The 19407-nt window shown below is 26.8% G+C and overlaps 2 protein-coding genes across 6 annotated transcripts in view; one reads left to right on the forward strand and one right to left on the reverse strand.

The window, feature by feature from the left end:
• LOC127276748 (14 kDa phosphohistidine phosphatase-like) overlaps positions 1-19407 on the reverse strand; it is an 82225-nt gene that overhangs the window by 5268 nt on the left and 57550 nt on the right. The window lies entirely within an intron of this gene.
• Positions 13462-19407, forward strand: part of LOC127276745 (arrestin, lateral eye-like) — a 59310-nt gene continuing 53364 nt past the window's right edge. Inside the window, exon 1 of one of the 3 annotated variants that reach the window (XM_051297382.1) lies at positions 13462-13785. The gene's annotated coding sequence lies outside the window, so the exon portion shown is untranslated. The remainder of the gene's footprint in view (positions 13786-19407) is intronic. The other 2 variants (XM_051297383.1, XM_051297384.1) reach the window with 2 other exon arrangements.

Genomic DNA, 19407 nt, shown 5'->3' on the forward strand with positions numbered 1-19407 from the left:
AGTCGGTAAGGTAGATTCCTACGTCGGTAATTTTTTATATTTTCATTTTTCAAAAAACTGTTTTACCATCGGTCGGTAATTACCATCAGTCGGTAAGGTAGATTCCTACGTCGGTAATTTTTTATATTTTCATTTTTCAAAAAACTGTTTTACCATCGGTCGGTAATTACCATCAGTCGGTAAGGTAGATTCCTGCGTCGGTAATTTTTTATATTTTCATTTTTCAAAAACTGTTTTACCATCGGTCGGTAAGGTAGATTCCTGCGTCGGTAATTTTTTATATTTTCATTTTTCCAAAAAAAACCGGTTTTACCATCAGTCGGTAAGGTAGATTTCTAGGTCGGTAATTTTTTTATATTTTCGTTTCTATATTTTTCCACCATTTGTTAAGGTAGAATTATGTCAAATTATTTACGATATGAGGCCTCTTAATTTGCATTGAAGGGTAACAATAAAATAAGTGGACAAACAAGTAAATTTTGTAAAATTTTATTTCACTTATTAATAATATAATGATAATGAGTAATAATCATACAAAAATAATGAAAAAGTATATAATCAAGCGTATATGAGTATTATATTACTTCACTGGAAGTAAAGGGAGAACATTTGGAAGAAGAACATGGTTAACATAGACTTAACTTTTTGGAAATCGGAGCTTGTGGTATATGGGAGAGTAAAAGGAATGACAGGTCGGGGGGGATAGGAGCAGAGGGAGAGAAAGAGATAGAAAGACAAAACCAAAAAGGAAGACAAAAATATGAAGAAAGTTCAATCTGTACTGTCTCTTCTCTTCTTATGTTGTGGTATCCTCCTTTACTATGCCCTACCAAGCCTCCATTTTTCAGTAGTTAACTATCACCTAACGATGTTTTGTTTCCCAATTTTACTATCCTTACTTCCAGTTAAGTTCCACGAATTTCTCTATATACTAATGTCCTTCTTTTTCCACTTTTCTTTGTTTACATCCTGCCTGTTATCAATGCTCATTTCTTAGAAGAATGCAAAGAATTGTTTTTGAAATATAAGTCTAAGTTTTATAAACACTATTAATAGTTTTAATTTTCTCTTTAAAAGATTCTATTCAAAGTACTATAAATATTTACATTTTTATTTCCTCGAAAATATTAATTTATCAGACAAGTTTAAAGTATATATTATAATATTTATTTATATATATTACATATTTTCAGATTTATGTATTCAGTTAATATTTTTGTATGAATTTTATTTTTTTTTTATTTATTTAAGTTCATTAAATAAAATACAATTTAAATAAATTATTTGTTTATTTTACTATTTTCCTGATTATTTTCAGATTTTCAAGAATAAGAAAATTATTATTGGTCTCAACAAAAGGGGGATCAATTTAAAAAATTTATCACCGAATATTTTGTATATTTGTGTTTTATTACATTTTTATTATTACTGTAATTAATATTGTTATTTAATGAATGTAATTTACTGCTATATTAAAAAATTTTTGGAAAATAAATAAAAATATTACTAAATGTAAATATATTATTGATACAACCTTATTTACCAAAAACTTATGATTTTATTTTCGGGAAAAATCAAATTTAATTATTTAGAGTACTTTGCTTAGATATTTTTTTAAAAAAATTTTAAACTACAGTCTAAAACTTAAAATTATATATTTCACAAACTGTCCTTTGCATTTTTCCAGTAAATTATTATTGATACCTACCAGAAAATTAACAAAGGAAAGAAAAAAAGGGATATAGAGAAACTCATGGAACTTAACTGGAAGTTAACATAGTTAAATTCGGAATTTAACATGATCAGCTTCCTGTTAACTTCCTGGAAAAGGAGGTGGTATTAGGGATTAGTAATTAAGAATAACTCACCAAAATTCCGGTCCTCTTCTTCTTGAAAGACGTGCTGATTTTCTCAAACTCAACACGATGCGACCACGTTGCTAATGGCGGACGAAATGGAAGAAGACCCGAAAATATGTCGCTGAGAGGAAACTCGTTGTAGGCTTCCGCTGATAACGCCGTGCGTTGATTGGTTGAAAATAATTATCTACCTGAAGTGACGCGCGACGCTGCTGGTGGTGGTGGAAAAGGCTTTTCTCTGAGAATGTTGGGCGCTGATTGGCTGTTAATATTACTCTACTGGAAAAAGCGCACAACGTTGTAGGTGGGGGTACACACTTCCCGCTAAGAACGCCAGCCGTTGATTGGCTGAGAATATTATTAGAAGTGGCGCGCAATCCTTTTAAGTTTGAATTCCCCTATGACAAAAAAATCTTAAATATTAATTTTGTAAAGAGAAAAATTGGAAAAGTAAAAATTTTGTAATATGAAAATTCAGTTATATGTGTCAAATAATATTTCAAACAAATGCAAATTTGTCTAAATGAATATTTTATGCAATGAAATTCTACCTAAAAAACGTAAGCAATTTGCAAATGAAAAATGACAGTTATTTTAATTATGAAGGATGGAAATTACACCTTCGTTAATTTCGTAACGAGAGGCGTCATAGAAAACTGGCAATTTTCCATTATTTCTTCTAGCTACGCTTCATTTAATTCAATACTTGAGATAAAAATTCGTGCCAAGATCACTCGAAAATTTTCTATATTTATAATCTATTCTTAATTTTTATCATAAAATTAAACGAAATAAAATCATGTGGTCAATTATCTAATGATCGCGTATAAATAATTTTTCATTTTTTCATTCGGTACAGTTGAGGCACTGAAAGAATCAGTGAAAATATATTTTTCTCTTAATATAAGTTTATTTTTTTCTAACCTAAAAATTTTATTTATTTATTTTTTAATATATTTCAAAGTATTTTTTTTTGTTTTAATGAGGAAAATTTGAAACGAAAAGACAATGTAATATTGATTTTAAATGATGATTTTGGAAAATGACATTTGTCAATAAACGACGTCATAAAGGTCAGTTTCTGCCTGGTATCGTTGTTCATATGAGCTAAAAGCAAACCACAATGTGGTGAATAGAGGCTGGTGCTTGTGGCGAAACAGGAACACGTTAGAAATTACCAGAAATCGATGAGGCTTCTCTCTCACTCAGCGGGCACTAAAAGCCAGAGCAAGTCATTCACTAAGTGCTAAATATCACAGGTCCAATAAGGTTTAGCTGTTGCTTTACAATTGAGGAATAAATTATATTTTAAAAAAATAATTATAAAACTTTACACAAAAAGGAATTTTTTGCACCTTAAATACGAATTTGGAATCAAGTTTGAATCCTAATAATTTAAAAAAATAATATTAATTGGGGTTTTTCTTCTATTGAATTTATATGTATATAACGTTACATATATATATGTAACGTTTGAGACTACAAGGTTTATACCTGGAGTTTAATAACAATTATTTGAAGTGTTTATTGTCTATTTCTAACTACGCAACGTTTTAATTGTGTGTTATTATGGTGGGGACTCAGGTATCAGAGTCTTTTCCTTAAAAGTTCTATTCTCAAAAATAAATTTTAGATATTTGTTAAATTTAAATTATAAAATAAATTAAAACATTGTATTTAAAAACTGCTTCTTCCTACTTACATTTCCCATAAAAAATTTTGAAAAACTAACGCCAGATTCATAATTATTGATCCCGAAAATACACTTGTAATGAGTTTCAAGTGAATCCGATCAAATACAAGTTCAATCCTCGGTTCAATCAAAACAAAATTATAAACGCAAGAATTGTAATTTAAGTTTTCAAAATCTAATTACAAAAGAATTGGAATTTGCTTTTACTTGGTATTTCGAATTGGAAATGAAATTTCTTTTCTTTTATTCTCTCTTTCTCCAAATGAAAACATTTAAAATCTTTCTTGAACAAAATTATAATTACTTGCCGAATAAACTACTGTGTCATTATATCAAAGACTTTTTTTTATCTTCTCTTTATTGATTATTACCATATTTCTCAAAGCAATAAGAAATCTAATAATAAACCTTCGAAATTGAAGTTGAAGGTTATACAAGGACTTATAAATAAATGTAAAATCAAGATAATCAAATAATAATAAAATAATTAATAAGTAATGATCAATAACAATATTAATTTTTCTTTTCTTATCTAATCAAAATCTTAAAAACTGTTTTTGATTATTTTTTCAATCAATAAATGTGAATTTACAATTATTCGATTTTGAAAATTAATAAATTTTCTCTATTAAAAAATAATGTTAACAATGATTATATCTATAAAGAAAAAAAATATTATTAACAAAATGAAAAATGACAAAGTTATCTTTTGTAATCAATTCTCAAAGCCTGCTTGGAAGATTTATTGTATCAATATAATTCTGATATTGGAAAGAGCACGCGATCTCTTCCACCAAGTTGAGATAAATAATTATTTCCAACCGACATAAATTATTTTAATCACATATATATTATGGAGTATAAAATTTGCCTTAACAATAGTTTTTTTATAGATAATATAGTATCAATATCTAATATCTATTTTTTTGTCATTTTTTAACACCGAAATTTAAATACTTGAAATTCTATTCTAATTCATAAAATTTTAATCCTATACTAGTAATTTTATTATTTTGATTTATTTACATTTTTTAAAAGGTCTGACAGATTTTAAGTAGGTGTTCTGGGAAATATTCTCTTTTACTCTTCCCCTTAGTTTCGTTCCTATTATAAGACTAGTAGATGTCTAAAAAGTATTTAGATATAATGAGAAAAGTTAACAAATAAAAAATACAAAATAATTGATCAAGTTTACTCGTAGTATGAAAGAAATGAATTTTTTTTAGTCCGATTGAAAATCAGGTATTAAAAGAGAAGTTTCATAGCAATTTGTATTTTTTTCCCCGGGCCAATTTATCCAGCTTCAGCCGTCTGAACTTTTAAATTAACGCATAAATCGACGTCAGGCGAATATCATCGGCCGTTTCATATATATCTCTTTTGCAAACACGCCCGACAACTTCTGTTTCTATGTGCATCTGCGAATTTCTACTCGTTAATCATGCGCGCAAACGGAGGTTCAAAGCTGCGTAATTAGTGGTTTCCGTCACGGTACGAATTTTTATATAGTTTTTGCAATTTACAAATTAAAGTTTAACGACGCTTTAATAATTATACACATGCGTGTCTTAAGATTTAAAAAATCGAAATTTTTTTTAAGCCTCATGAATCTACTCAATATAAATTTGTTTTTCCAAAGTTTTCTCGTTTAAAAAACGTTTCTAATTTAAAATAATAGGTAAAGAAAGCAATTTTTTTAGTTGTCTCAAATTTGACCTATAATATTTAATTTTACACATTGTACTTGTCACGTCCTGTCACTATTTTATACTTGACATTTTCCTCGGCCTTTACCTTTTTTGTTGTCAGGCCACTAAAGCCTCTATTTCTTTTTATCTCTCTGCTCGTATTTCATGACTTCTTTTTATTAAAAAAAAAAATTTCGACATTCCTTCTTTTATCCGAATTTAATTATTTCAACATCAAAAAAGTCAATATAAAATTATCAAATAATTCGCTATTGTCTGTTAATTTAAGCAGTAATAAGTAAAAAGAAATGTAGATCTACAAATTACCGACATAGAAATCTACCATATCGACCGATGGTAATTTTTTATAGAAATTTCTAGGAATTTTTTACCATCAGTCGGTAAGGTTGATTTCTGTGTTGGTAATAATGATAGCTGAGATTAAAATTTTTTTATCTTTTCGACTTCAGTTTACAGCTGAAAATTAATTAACGTAAATAGTAAATTGCTATTTTGTGATTAATGTTAAGACAAATTTAATTAATCTCACAAAAAAGCACTACTGCGTGCTTTAAGATTTTGCAAACACAAAGTGAACTTTCTGCAAACACGTTTTGCTTCAACTTGCTTACACTACTAGTTTCAATCATGAACCTAAGCCAGTGAGGATTTAGAACAAAAATCTTTAGCACGCATGTAGTAGCAGCAGCAGCTGTAAACCGCGAGAGACATAAAACTTCTCAGGATTTCTCGTGACTAGGATATGAATGAACTATATAGATATACCTATATATATATAATACCAAAGCGCATTGATCCTCAGGCAGTTTCTAACTAGTTGCGGATACTGTAGACAGAGGATTTAACTGTCCTTAATTCAAGTTGTAAGTCCGTAATTCGATTTTCTCTATAAAGACGTGTGAGAATTCATTCTCTCAGACATTTCTCTCTCCGTTTCCCTCGACTATTCACCCAACGACCTTTTAAGTGAAAACACAATGAAAACCGTACTTGTAAGGAAGACATGATTTAATTTCAAGCTTGAATCAAAAGGTAGTTCGTTAAATTATACGTTGCATATATAATTCAATTGCAATCCTTAAACTTTAACCAAACTGCCAGTAAACTAATTCTTGTCTTTTATTATAATTAATTACTTTTCTGTTTCATAACAACAAAAGTAATTACTAAGAATCAAAAACAACATTCAAGATGATTGAATTTTTTTTTCAGGGCAAGCACCAAGATGGAATAAATTAGAAAAAATACCAATAATAAAATATTTTACTTCTTCAGACCCTTATTTATTTAAAAGGCCCAGTGGTTCTAGAAACTTCAAATCTTTAAATAAATATGTGTGTTTGGTTGTGTCAACCTAATTTTAGTAGTGTTAACCAAATTTTGGTTGTGCCATCTAAAGTTTTGATTGGGACAAACAAATTTTGTTAATAGCCATGAAATTTTAGTTTTTACAGTACTTTTTAAAATCAATTCTGAACATTTATATATATATTCTTCTATATTTAAGAGGAAATAAAAAATTAAAAAGAGAGTTCATTGAGGAGGCGTATGATTGATATTCCGAAATAGAAGCTGCGGTGAAATATTTCATGATATAGAGAGGTGCAATATGTATAGTTATACTCTATACGAATAATGAAAAATATTTTAACGCATATCTTAATTTAATCTCAATTATACAGCAACAATAGTAAATAAAAATAATAAAAATTGGCCTAAAATTTGTTTATGTGTTAAAATGATTAATTATTTTAAAAAAATGTTCCTGACATTTTCAATGTTCTCTAATTTCATTTTCAAATTCCTTACATAGAGTTATAAAACAAGGTATGCAAAAAGGTCTTTCAAAATTTCTCATCAAAACAACAGTATATGTTGCAGAGAAAATGACATTAAAAATATTATATTAAAATCTCCTTTATAGCGTTAACATAAAATTTAAATATCAATAACAGTTAACTCAATAATTCGATTTTGAAACAACTATTCTAAAATTTCGAAATACTTTTTAATAAAAATTATTGATTTGGGAACTTTATAAAAATAAAGTTAAAAATAATAGTTAAAATGTAGATTTATCTTATCTTTTTTTTATGAAAAAAAATCCTGGGTTAAGTCGAACATATTATAGGTATGTAATCTTCTAAAAAAATAAGTTAAAAAATCCTTTGTACTTTTTACAAATTTTTTATAATAGTTTTTGAGTAATAATTTTTTACTTTGACACCAAATTACTTTTATTTATACTATAAAAATTAATTAATGATTTTCATTAAGGAAACTAAATGAAAATTTAGTTTCATCAAGAAATATGAAAGGTCATCATCAATATTTAGGCGATTACATCCCTTTTCAAAACACCCACTAGAGTCGGAAGTTCATCAATTGCAAAGGGTTCCTGTCACGTTTCCTAAACTTCAACTCAACGGAAATTCCCTCGTGAAGCATTGCTCACCTTTTGAAATATGTCAAATTAAAATTATTATTTTGAAATTTTCTCAAACTTTATAAACAAATTATTATAAGTGAAAAAATGTGAAATTTTATATTCTTCTCCCTCTTTTACTTTCTTTCTCCGAGCCCTTGAACTTAATAACAGAATAATCGATGTAATATTTGTGGAGAAATATTGGTGCAATGCAATCTCATGATGAACTTTCACACACTTCCCTTATTTCGTGTAAAAGTTCTCAAGGGCTATTCGACCTTCATAAACTAGTTAAAACCCCTTGATCGATTTAATTTTGCACACTAAAACAATTATGCCAAATTATTATTGTTTGATGCAAGTTTATTGAATGATTAAATTCTTACAGTAAGAAATTTTTTTTATAATACGATTAGAATAGCCGTCTCTCATTAGTTACTTTAAATTTTAATTTACACAAAAACTATAAAAAAAAGTAATTGAAAACTGCAAAGGACTTTTTTTATACTTATTTTTAATGTATGTAAAACTTTAGAATTAAAATTTTATGCATCAAGTTAGAGTTTTCTAACTTGATCCATTTTAAAGAGTTTTCTGAATCAATGACTTTTCTATGCACAATGAAACACCTAATTGCCTAGAAACCATATTCACGCTTCGCGCGTTTACTTCCGGTCCTATGAGCATCCATGACCTTTTGCAAAATTACCATCATCATCTTAAATGTGACGTGGAACATAATTTCAGAATATTTTGGGAAAAAAAATCAACATTTATACACACATAATTAATAAATAAAGAAAAGCTTCTCCTTTAATTTATTATTACTCCATTATTAATTCAATCGTGAATATAACGGAAATTTTCAATTTCGTGCTCTAAATTTAGAGCAAGTTTGAAGAGCACAAAATTTATTTCAAGCCATGAATTTCACGAGATCACAATAAATATAAAATATCCAAATTCTCTAGTATTTTTATTTTATTTTTTTATTTTAGTATTTTTATTTGTATCAGATAATTTGAATAGAAAAACTGACAAGGCCCTGACTAGTTTTTTTCTAAATTAGCCATTGGTTAAAAACAACAAAACACGGACTATTAATAAATGTAAAATATGAATTTATAAACTTAATTTTTCTCAATTTTATCAAAATTCATCAATAATAATATATGTCAACGATCTTTTATTGAAAATTTTCCACTCTATACGTTAATATTCGTTTTGATTAATGACATGACTATTGAGAACGTACATTTATTCTGATTGCAAACAATACTAATTTGCTTTCAATCAAAGTTTGACATTAAGTCACAAAATTTAATCAAACAACCTATGATTTCTCACACGTCACTAAATGCCTACCTCTAATCACCCTGTGGAATACGTGTCAATCAGAAATCCGTTTGTTTCAGTAATAGATTTTCCATATAATCAATTGTTTGTAGAATAATTTTACAATTAAATTCGATTTCTAAATTAATTTTCAAATTAAACGATAAAATATTAAATATTTTTTTCTTTTTAAAGAAAATATATAACCTACACAAAATAATTGAATAAAAAATTGGTATGTACTTTAATAAATTAGAATTGCGTGACAATATTTCATTAATATATTTGTATCAGAATTGAATTGATAATAGTGGAAAAATAGATCATTTTAGTCCCTCTTTTAAGCTCTATTAAGATAATTTTCCTTCTCTATAATATTATAACCGCTCCATATGATTTTATCGTCCTAGATTTTACTTTCTGGAAAAAATTACCATTTTTCAAAATTATTAGATTTTCATTTCGTATTTTCTTTTGACAAAGAGCAAAAAAAATTATTTAAAGCAAAAAAAGATGTTTGGAAGTGAAAGAAGGGGAGAATTTTCAAAAATCCAGGAGAAATATAATAAGAAAGAAGGACTGAGAGGAATAAAATAAGCTTTAAGGAGTAAAAGAACTGTAAACAAGATATTAAGAAATGAGAAAATAGTAAGACGAAAACAGAGTGAATCCTGAAAACAGAGAAGAATGAAATTGTCAAGATAAGAAGGGTTTAAAGAAAAAAATGTGAAGTGGAAACTAAGAAAGCAAAATAAAAAAGGAGAAAACAAAAAGCAAAGGAACTCACAAAAAGGTCAGTGAGTGGGAAATAATGAGACTTTAAATCCTAAACAAGGAATATTTACCTCACCTTTTCAACTGTATAATAAAAAGTAAAATTAATTAATTAACTACTTAATATATTAATTAACTAATAAATTAATTAACTATTTAATTAATTAACTAATAAATTATTTAACTATTTAATTAATTAACTAATAAATTAAAAATTATATGAAAAAATATGTTTCCATGGTTTTAAATTTATGAATATTTTTATAGCTTATAATGAAGAAAAAATGTTGTTTTATATGTGAAAAAAAATTTTTTATCACGATGCCAGAGAGAATATTTAAGAACTGCAAGGCAGTGTGTCTAATTGAAAAAAATGGACAAGCTTTTAGCATTCTTTTTAGCCACTAATTTACAATAAAGACACACGATGTGCGCACCTCTCTGTGTTTACACGAATGTCGTTCAAGTCAACAGGAAGGTATCAAAAATTAATGGTGCCCTAATAAAAGGAACGTCGGCTGGCCTTGCTCCTGATAAAACTGCCTGGCCGACCTTCTCCTGCGCGCGCGATCGATACAACCTCAGGGACGCGGTGCCGATCTGTGAATATTATCAACTTTTCACGATCTTCGAACTTCCGCTCTCGCGTCATACTAACTATTAACTTCCGAAAAGAAACTTTCATCAAACATTGTCCCCTCCCATCATCATCAACTTGTTAACTTGACTTAACATCAAAATTAATATTCTTTTCTAGTACTTACAAATATTTTGAGTAAATATTTCTTCTATTTTTCTTTTTGTATTTTATTTTGTTAAATATATATTTTTGATCATAAATTAACAGATAAATATCGTTTTTATGGTTTAAAAATGAAATGTCAAGTGTCAACGACACTTGACACGAGGCCACGAAATTTCCTTTCCACTTTGTCGAGTAATTTCACGTCCGGAATATAAGAAACTTTTTACCCACCTGATGCGCACGTGTAACGTTTTTAAACACGAATTTGTTGAATTTACGATTTTCTGTTTACAACTTTGGGAAAATAATTTCCTTTATTAATAAAAAAAAGACAAAGTGGAATTACTTTTTTTTACTTTAACATTTTGTTTTTATTGAACCTGATTTGAACTTTTGACAGACCTAATTTTTGTCCAATATAAGACCTAATTTAACTTATGTTGAACCTACTGTAACCAACACTGGAATTTGGTCTATTATCGGACAAAAAAAGGTCTACTATTGGTCAAAAGTAGGTCAAAATAGGTTTAATCTTGGACAAAAAAAGGTGCAACTTTAATGTTACACAGTTTTCTTTATTTTTTCAATATTATAAAAATTTTAAACCCTCTATTTTTTATGTACAATAAATGTAAAATGTAATTGAACATTTCTTTTATATTTTACAGTTATTTTATTTCAAATTTTTTTTTCTTTTTTCTTATCATTTATTTTTTATGATTCTTTTTCTACTGTTTTTTCTTGTTGTACATTGTTTTTCTTTTTTATTCCTATCATTGTTTTCCTTGTTACATTATATTATTTTACCACAATATAATAAGAAGGTTTTTGTGTTTTGATTATTATTCTGTTATTTTACGAGTATTTTCTTCTTTATAGAACTTTTTTTTCTGCGCCCAGTATTGGCTTCTGAAAAACATGTAATTTTCCTTTTATTTTTTTTTTAACTGCGATGAAATACTCCTTTTCTTTTCTTTTTTGCGTTGAAATTTCACTTGATAAAAAATTCTCTATGTAATAGTATCTGTTCTTGTTTGTTCATTTTTTCCATATTTCCACCCTCCTCCCACCCAGCAGCTTCTTTTTTTTACAAGTGATCTTTGTGGATAAGAAAAAATATTGAGTTTCAATTTCAGTGTCTACTTTCGAATTCACTGTGTATTCATCTTTATGTGAAAATAATAGGGGTACTGCATATATATATATACTTCGCGCGCCAACCCTTATTATTTTCCACTTCAATGCTTAATTTTTTAAAGACTTGCAAGTATGTAGATGGTAAAAAATTAACAAGATGGTAAAAAATTTTGAAAAATGAAAATATAAAAAATACCGACACAGAAATCTACCTTACCGACTGATGGTAAAACAGTTTTTTGAAAAATAAAATATAAAAATTACCAACATACAAATCCACCTTACCGATTGAAGGTAAAAAAAATTAAGAAACTTCTAGATATTTTTTACCATCAGTCGGTAAGGGCGATTTCTATGTTGATAATTTTTATATTTTCAGTTTTTGAAACGCTGTTTTACCATCAGTCGGTAAGGTAGATTTCTATATCGGTAATTTTTTATATTTTTCATTGTTCAAAAAACTATTTTACCATCAGTCGGTAAGGTAGATTTCAGTGTCAGTAATTTTATATTTTCATTGTTAAACCATTTTTACCATCTATCGGTAAGGTGAAATAATTCTAATGATCGCGTGGCGATCGCTAATGAAATTTGATTTTGCAAACGCGCATTACAAAGAATAATATTCATTTATTATTATATTGATATATATGAATTTAATTTGTAACATTATTCCTTTTAAATTAAATATTAATATTATACAAATTTTAAAATATAATTAAAAAAATTGTTTTATAACATTTGGGGGTGTTGAAATGTTTCAGAATTTTGCAAATTTAACCTTTTATAAATATAGAATTTCGTGTAATTTTATCACATTCCATATAGTATTTCTTATTAAATAATAATTGAAACAAATTGACATTTTTTATTTCAAAAGTAAATGAAATAGTTTTGTCCAATTCTCTTGTCCACCTGAGAATCAGGAACAATTAAATTTTCAATAAACCAATTTTTTCCCGTGTGCTCACTCTTTTGTTAATTTTCATTCGAGCTTTTAATTTAGAATAGAGCATATTCTTTTTATTCTTCTGATATATTTTGACAAAATAATAGAAAGAAATAATTGTTTTTATTTCCAGTAAAATATAATAGAAAGTAGATTCTAATATTAAGATGAAAGTAAAATTATAGTTCAATGTAGGTTACAGTAAGTTCAACATAGGTCAAAGTAGATCTAATAGAGGACCTACTTCTGTCCATAGTTAGACCTAAGTTTGTTTAATATTAGACCTAATTTGACCTACGTTAAACCTATTGTGATCTACATTGGACCTAAGTAAGACCTACATAGGACCTACTTCAACCAGTATTAAATTTTCTATTGGACTTTGTTTTACCTACTTTGACTTACATTGGACCTACTTTAAACCTAATTTTGACCTATTTTGAACCCATATTTGACCTATTTGGACCTGTACTCTCATCCATATTAAATCCTTACTAGAACTATTGAACGAATTTTGACCTATAATAAACCTACATTTGCACCTACTTTTTACGTGTTTTTTACGACGGACAGACAGACGCAAAAAAAATTTAAGTTTGTTAGCGTTAAAAATAATTTAAAAGTCTCATATTTAGACAAAAGATTTAATTATACACAATTTTCTTTGATTTTATCATTAGGGTCGATTTCAATAATAATTAGGGGAGATAAAATTGAGTTATAGAAACAAAAGGTACCTACGTCGTTCGAATGGTGTTTTAAGACTATATATACATATAATTTTCTAATCGGTGCAAAAGGGGTGCGTGTATACGCAATCGCACGGGCGTCGCGACGCCGGTATATTCAGTATACGGCTGACGCGCCAAGACGCCAGACGTTCGGAGCTTTTACTGCTTGTATATCTGTTCCTCTATAGTCTCTCGTTGTTTATTTTACGATCGTACTAACAAAAAAAAAAAGAAAAAAATTTTATTTTGCCCCAAAATCAATTAATAGTTTTCATCGAAGATAATTCTCTGTTTTTGTGTGCATTAAATATTAGTGAATCTCATTGAAAATAAATAAAAACAAAATTTGTGCTATTATTAACAAAAAGAAAACAAAACAAAAGAATATGTAGAAAAAAAGTGAATTGTTTGTTCTCAACGATTTGGTAATTTTTTTAGCGCACGTTGCAAAATATATTTTTTTTCGTGGGCTTAAAAATTATAATTAACTGTTTTTAAAATTAACACTGAAATATAATTTTTTTATTTAAATTTATATTTATTATTATTTATTTTATTATTAATTTTTTATTTACTTGTTTATTTATTTTATACATTCCCCATATTTTATAGATTATTATTTTTATTATTAGAATTATTTGAAACGATTTCTAAATTAATATTTAAAAGTAAATATAATTTTCAGCATCCAATTATTTTTTAAAAAGAAAAGTTTAAAATAGCAAGGAAGAAAATAAACATTAAGTATATAATAAAAAAAAAATTTTTTTGGTTCAAATAATTGTTGACTGTATAAATTATTAATTAAAAATTTTTTTTTATTTGTTGGTTGAAATGTTTTAGCTTTTTTTTGAAAAGAAATGTTCTTGGTTTGTTTGGTTCAAGTAAAATATTTTTCTATTTAATTAATAGTCAGGTAATCGATTAATTAAACAATTTTTTATGAGTGTAAAATTTCTTATAACTCGCGTATATATGCATTAAAATTTTAATATAAAAAAAAATCTATAACTTATAATAATAAAAAAATTTTCTTGTTTTTCTCCAATTCTTATATTTTTGTTTCGTTTTTTTCTCTTATATTTTCGATATTTACAACACTCGAACAAATATATTTTTAGTTTTTTTTTATTTGATTTTTTTTCTTTTTTTTTGTATTATTAAAGCAGAAAGTTATGAAGATTCTCATGAGAGAAATTCACGACTTTAGTTATAGGCAAACATTCACCCTGTTGCAACTACTATATCCACTTTCATATATAGAAGACCATTTTACGTGAAAATAAAAACATCTCTCCGACCTAAATTTTCTCTATTCTTTAACGATATAGAATTTCGTTAAAACCGGGACAATTTAAATGCATAAAAGTAGAGCAATTTTTTTTTAAATACTGTATTCACCTCAATATAATTATAACCCGTTTTTTTTGTTAATAATTTTAAAAAAATTATTTATTTATTTTTGTTAATAAATGAAAAAAAATTCTAATTTTTTTTGTTTATAATTATAACAGAAAATTATTAATAACGTTTATAAATATTTTATGAAACTGTAATTTATTTATGTATTTTTTGTTATTTAAAAAAAAATTATTAATTTTGTAATTTTTTTTGTTTTTAATTTGGATATTTTAAAAAATTTTACCATGTTAATTAAATTCTATATATAAAGTTAGTTTTAAATTGAATGTCATATTTTTCAATTAAATTTTATTTTACACTTGTTAATTATCAAATCCACTTTTACCTAGCGAAAAATTATAAAAGTAAAATTAATTGACCCGCGGCTTTTATATTTATTAAAAAATATTTACGTCACTATATATCATGATATATAAATTTATATATATTATATAATTTTCCATGACAACAAATATAATCCAGAACTTTGTTGAAAGGCGTCAAACGTTTGTTTGTTGTAATTTAATAGTCAATTAAGCGTCCATTCAAAAGGGCTTTATTTGTTCCCGTTAAATTTGTTTTCACCTGCATATCGAACCGAAACAGACGTCACTTCATTGGAAATAGTATATGTATATATGAAGGAAGAGAAAATATTTAAATATTAAAATTCGCAAAAAAAACAAAATAAATAACAAAAAACGTGACAAAAATGAAACAAATATTACACGTCGGAACAGTAAAAATTTAAAAAAATGTTCCAATTTCATTAAATTATCATATATCAAATTATAATTGTTTGAATAAAAATTTAAAAAAAAATTTTATTTTAAATATATAATTTTAAATTTATTGTTACCTGCAGAAAAAATTTTTTTACCGAAATTATAAAAATTAAAAATTTGCATTATAATAGCCTCGAGCTTGGGAAGTATTATGTTACATTTTGTTTATGTTACTAAAATGTTGTGTAAAATTGTGTTTAGTTTCCATATAGTGTTACCTGTACCTATCTATTCTATATTAATAATTATCACTAACTTGAAAGAATTACAAAATATTAAGTTTAGATAACCATTACATTGTTATTTCTTTTTTTAATAAAAAAATGAAATAATTTTAAATTATTTTGCAAAAGGAACCAATTGTATATTATAATATTATATATTTATAATATTTTATTATTTAACATATTATATTATATATAAAAAAATAGTCTCTAACCTTTGTCTGAAACAGATGATTCATATATTTTGATATCTGCCGGAAACACACACGATTTAAAAAATTTTAAACTATTTTGTTTACACTTTGGTTCACTACATCTAAACAGGTCAATACACGAATTGCAACTGATTAAATTATCTTTAGGAACTGTTTTCAATTCACATTGTTATGACCTTTTGCTTAAGATGCCTTGTATTTATTTGTAATAATAATTATTACAAGTTTAGTAACCGTGTTAAAATATTTATGGTACAGTTATACTATTTTCTATATAGCCACTGTATAATTAAACTATATGGAAACTATACCTAACGTTATACTTATACAACCTAGTTTACAGGCAGAATTACTATTTAGAAACTAACTTGTATATTAGAAAGGTTGACTAAAAAATTTTTCCACGCGGGTATATTTTTTAATTTAAAAAAAAACTAAATCGAATATATATTTTTTTTCCTTAAAAAGTAAATAGAAATTGTCAAGAGATAATGTAACGATTTGCAGTCTATTCAGAGAGCTTATGATAACGTTTTACGAATAGTGACAACTTTGTGAAAGGATAGAGGGAAGTTTTCCGTATTGACAATCTGGGAAATCAAGGCAGTTTCTTGTTTATATTGAATTTCTCAGCAAAAGGAATCTGCAATAGAATTCTGCAGCAGGTGGCAGCGGAAGTGCCGTTTCCCACTAATGGGACTCAAGTTCCTCACAGTCGAGGAGATATGTGGTCAACTATATATACACATATAGAGTGTTTATTTATACACACATACATATATATATTTTTTTCTTTTTATTTATAAAAGAGAAAATGTTAGTCTATATGAAAAATGGAACATCTTATGCAATGTTCAATGGGTTAAAGAAAATTAAAATAGCTATACTGGCTTTGAAAACGTTGCTATACGTTTTCTATCTAAATCCAATTTCCTTCGCCAAATTGACTCACTCGATTTGACTTAAAAGAGAGAAAAATCCGAATCCGAGCCACTGTATAAAATCTTGTCATGACGATTTATATAATTCTTCTCAAACTCCATTTAACAATATATTATATATATATATATATTATAAAAAGAATTTTGCCACTGGTTCCATATGGGTCATTCCACGTCAAGAATAACCAACATAAGATCCATATTTTTGACGTAAAATGATGTGAATGACGTCAAAAGTAGACAAAAGGCTAAAATCACGTCTTTTCACGGGGTAAAAATAGACATTTGGCTAAAGTCACGGCATGAAAATAGACAATTGGTTAAAGCCACGCTATTTTCCTGCGTGAAAATATTCAATCGGCTAAAGTCACGTCTTTTCCCGAAGTGAAAATTGTCAATCGGCTAAAGTCACAGCGTGAAAATAGACAATTGGGTAAATTCACGTCATTTCGTGGCGTAAAAATAGTCAATCGACTAAAGTCACGTCTTTTCACAGCGTGAAAATAGACAATTGGGTAAAGTCACGTCATTTCCCGGCGTGAAAATAGTCAATCGGATAAAGTCATGTCTTTTAACGGCGTGGAAATAGACAATTGGGTAAAGTCACGTCATTTCCAGGCGTGAAAATAGTCAATCGGCTAAAGTCATGTCTTTTTACTGCGTGGAAATAGACAATTGGTTAAAGCCACGTTATTTCCCGGCGTGAAAATAGTCATTCGGCTAAAGTCACGTCTTTTCACGGCGTAAAAATTGACAGTTGACTAAAGTCACGTCTTTTTGTAGCGTGAAATTTGACAATCGGAAATCTAAATTCAATCAAAAAATAATTCGAACAGTTAAAAATTCTATTCAATGAAATTCTATAAAATAAAAATTCAAAGAAATGATCAATTATAACCATTATGCCTTTCAATCAAATTAGATTCAATTTCGGAAAAATTTCAAATTAATTAAATTCTCAAGTGGATGAAATAAAATTGATGATAAAAGTGTGAAGAGGATAAGTTGAAAGTTGTTTTTTTTTGAAAAAATAAAAAAAAATTGTTCTTCCTTGTCGTTGCTGCTTTTAGGACAAAATTGGGATCCAAAGTGCAGCTATCAGGAGTTGGTCAGCTGAAAGCTCGTTGCTGATGGAACAAAGAGCTTCGCTTTCCAGTCTCCTGCTTTTGGAACCCATGCTGTCTTGCTTGCAATGTGCCTAGAAAGCGTCATTAATCTAGCTCACCAGATGGGATTAGACAAAAGGCGTTTGTCTACTGCACCTGTGCTTTAAATTTACTTCATTTTCTCTATTTTTTTCACACCCCTCCCCCCCCCTTTACAAAAAAATTTATATAATTAGTTCTCGCGTCTCTTAGTCATTTCATTTTTAAACGATTAGCTTCTTAATAATTTTGTTTTTCCTTTTTTAAAAAAAAAAATTACACAAGCAGAATAAAAGAATTTTTGTTTTAAATATCACACATTGTAACAGTTATTTTTAAATCGTAAAAATAAAAAAAATTTTATTTCAAAATAGAAAAATATAATTAGGCTCTAAACTTTTGTTTTTGTTTTTTTAGTCAAGATGAAAAAAATTGTCAGTTTAAAATAAAAATTCTTTTTGTTCATTCAAAAGAATTTTAATCGAGATGAAAATCTTTTTTTTTTGTCTTATTACATATAGAATGAATAAGTTTTGTTTTGGGATCATGAATAAAAAGTTTTATTTTACCGAGAGAAAGAGAGAGAGATTATAAATCCTCATTATGTCAAATGAAAAAAACTTTATTTTAAAATCAAGATAAAAATTTTGTTTTTAGAATATAAAGAAAAATTATGTAAAAAATAAATAATATAGTAAAAAAAGAATTCTTAAATTAAACTTTTTTTTAAAGTAATTTTTCTTTTAAATAAAAATAAATAGATTTCGATTAGAAGTTAATAATTTTTCAATCTAAATAAAATTAAATAAATCTCTTTCCTTGAAAAGGTCAAATAAATCATTTTCTTTATGTACATTATTTATTATAGAATATTCCAGAACATTCTAACATGTCGCAGTGTCTTTTTATGGTTTTATCGACTTCAGATGTTGACTCTCTCGTATATAAACTTTTTTTTTCGCTTTATATATTGATTTCATCAGATTCAAATGGAGGGAACAAAAAAGTAATAAAATTCCATTTTTGCCAATTCAACAAATCTTTGATAATTCTCATTTATTTTTTTATTTTTTTTTTATTTATATATTTAATCTGCATTTTCATTATTATTTTGTCACTATTTTTTTTCTGAATTATATAAGGGTATTTAAAAGGAAAAAAAAAACGATCAAGAAATATTTCTAAAAAACGTATCGAAAATTCCCCCTATATAGAGATTCATATTCCTTACCCTTAATACATGAAAATCTTAAATGAGATCATTTGTAAATTGTCAGATTTTTGCCCCGTTTCCGGTTACAATTTCGACAGAGGTAAATCGTTGAGATTAGTAATG

The sequence above is a fragment of the Leptopilina boulardi genome, unplaced genomic scaffold (assembly GCF_019393585.1).
Source record: "Leptopilina boulardi isolate dan_hultmark-lab unplaced genomic scaffold, ZJU_Lbou_2.1 LbouV2_151, whole genome shotgun sequence".
Lineage (NCBI taxonomy): Eukaryota > Metazoa > Arthropoda > Insecta > Hymenoptera > Figitidae > Leptopilina > Leptopilina boulardi.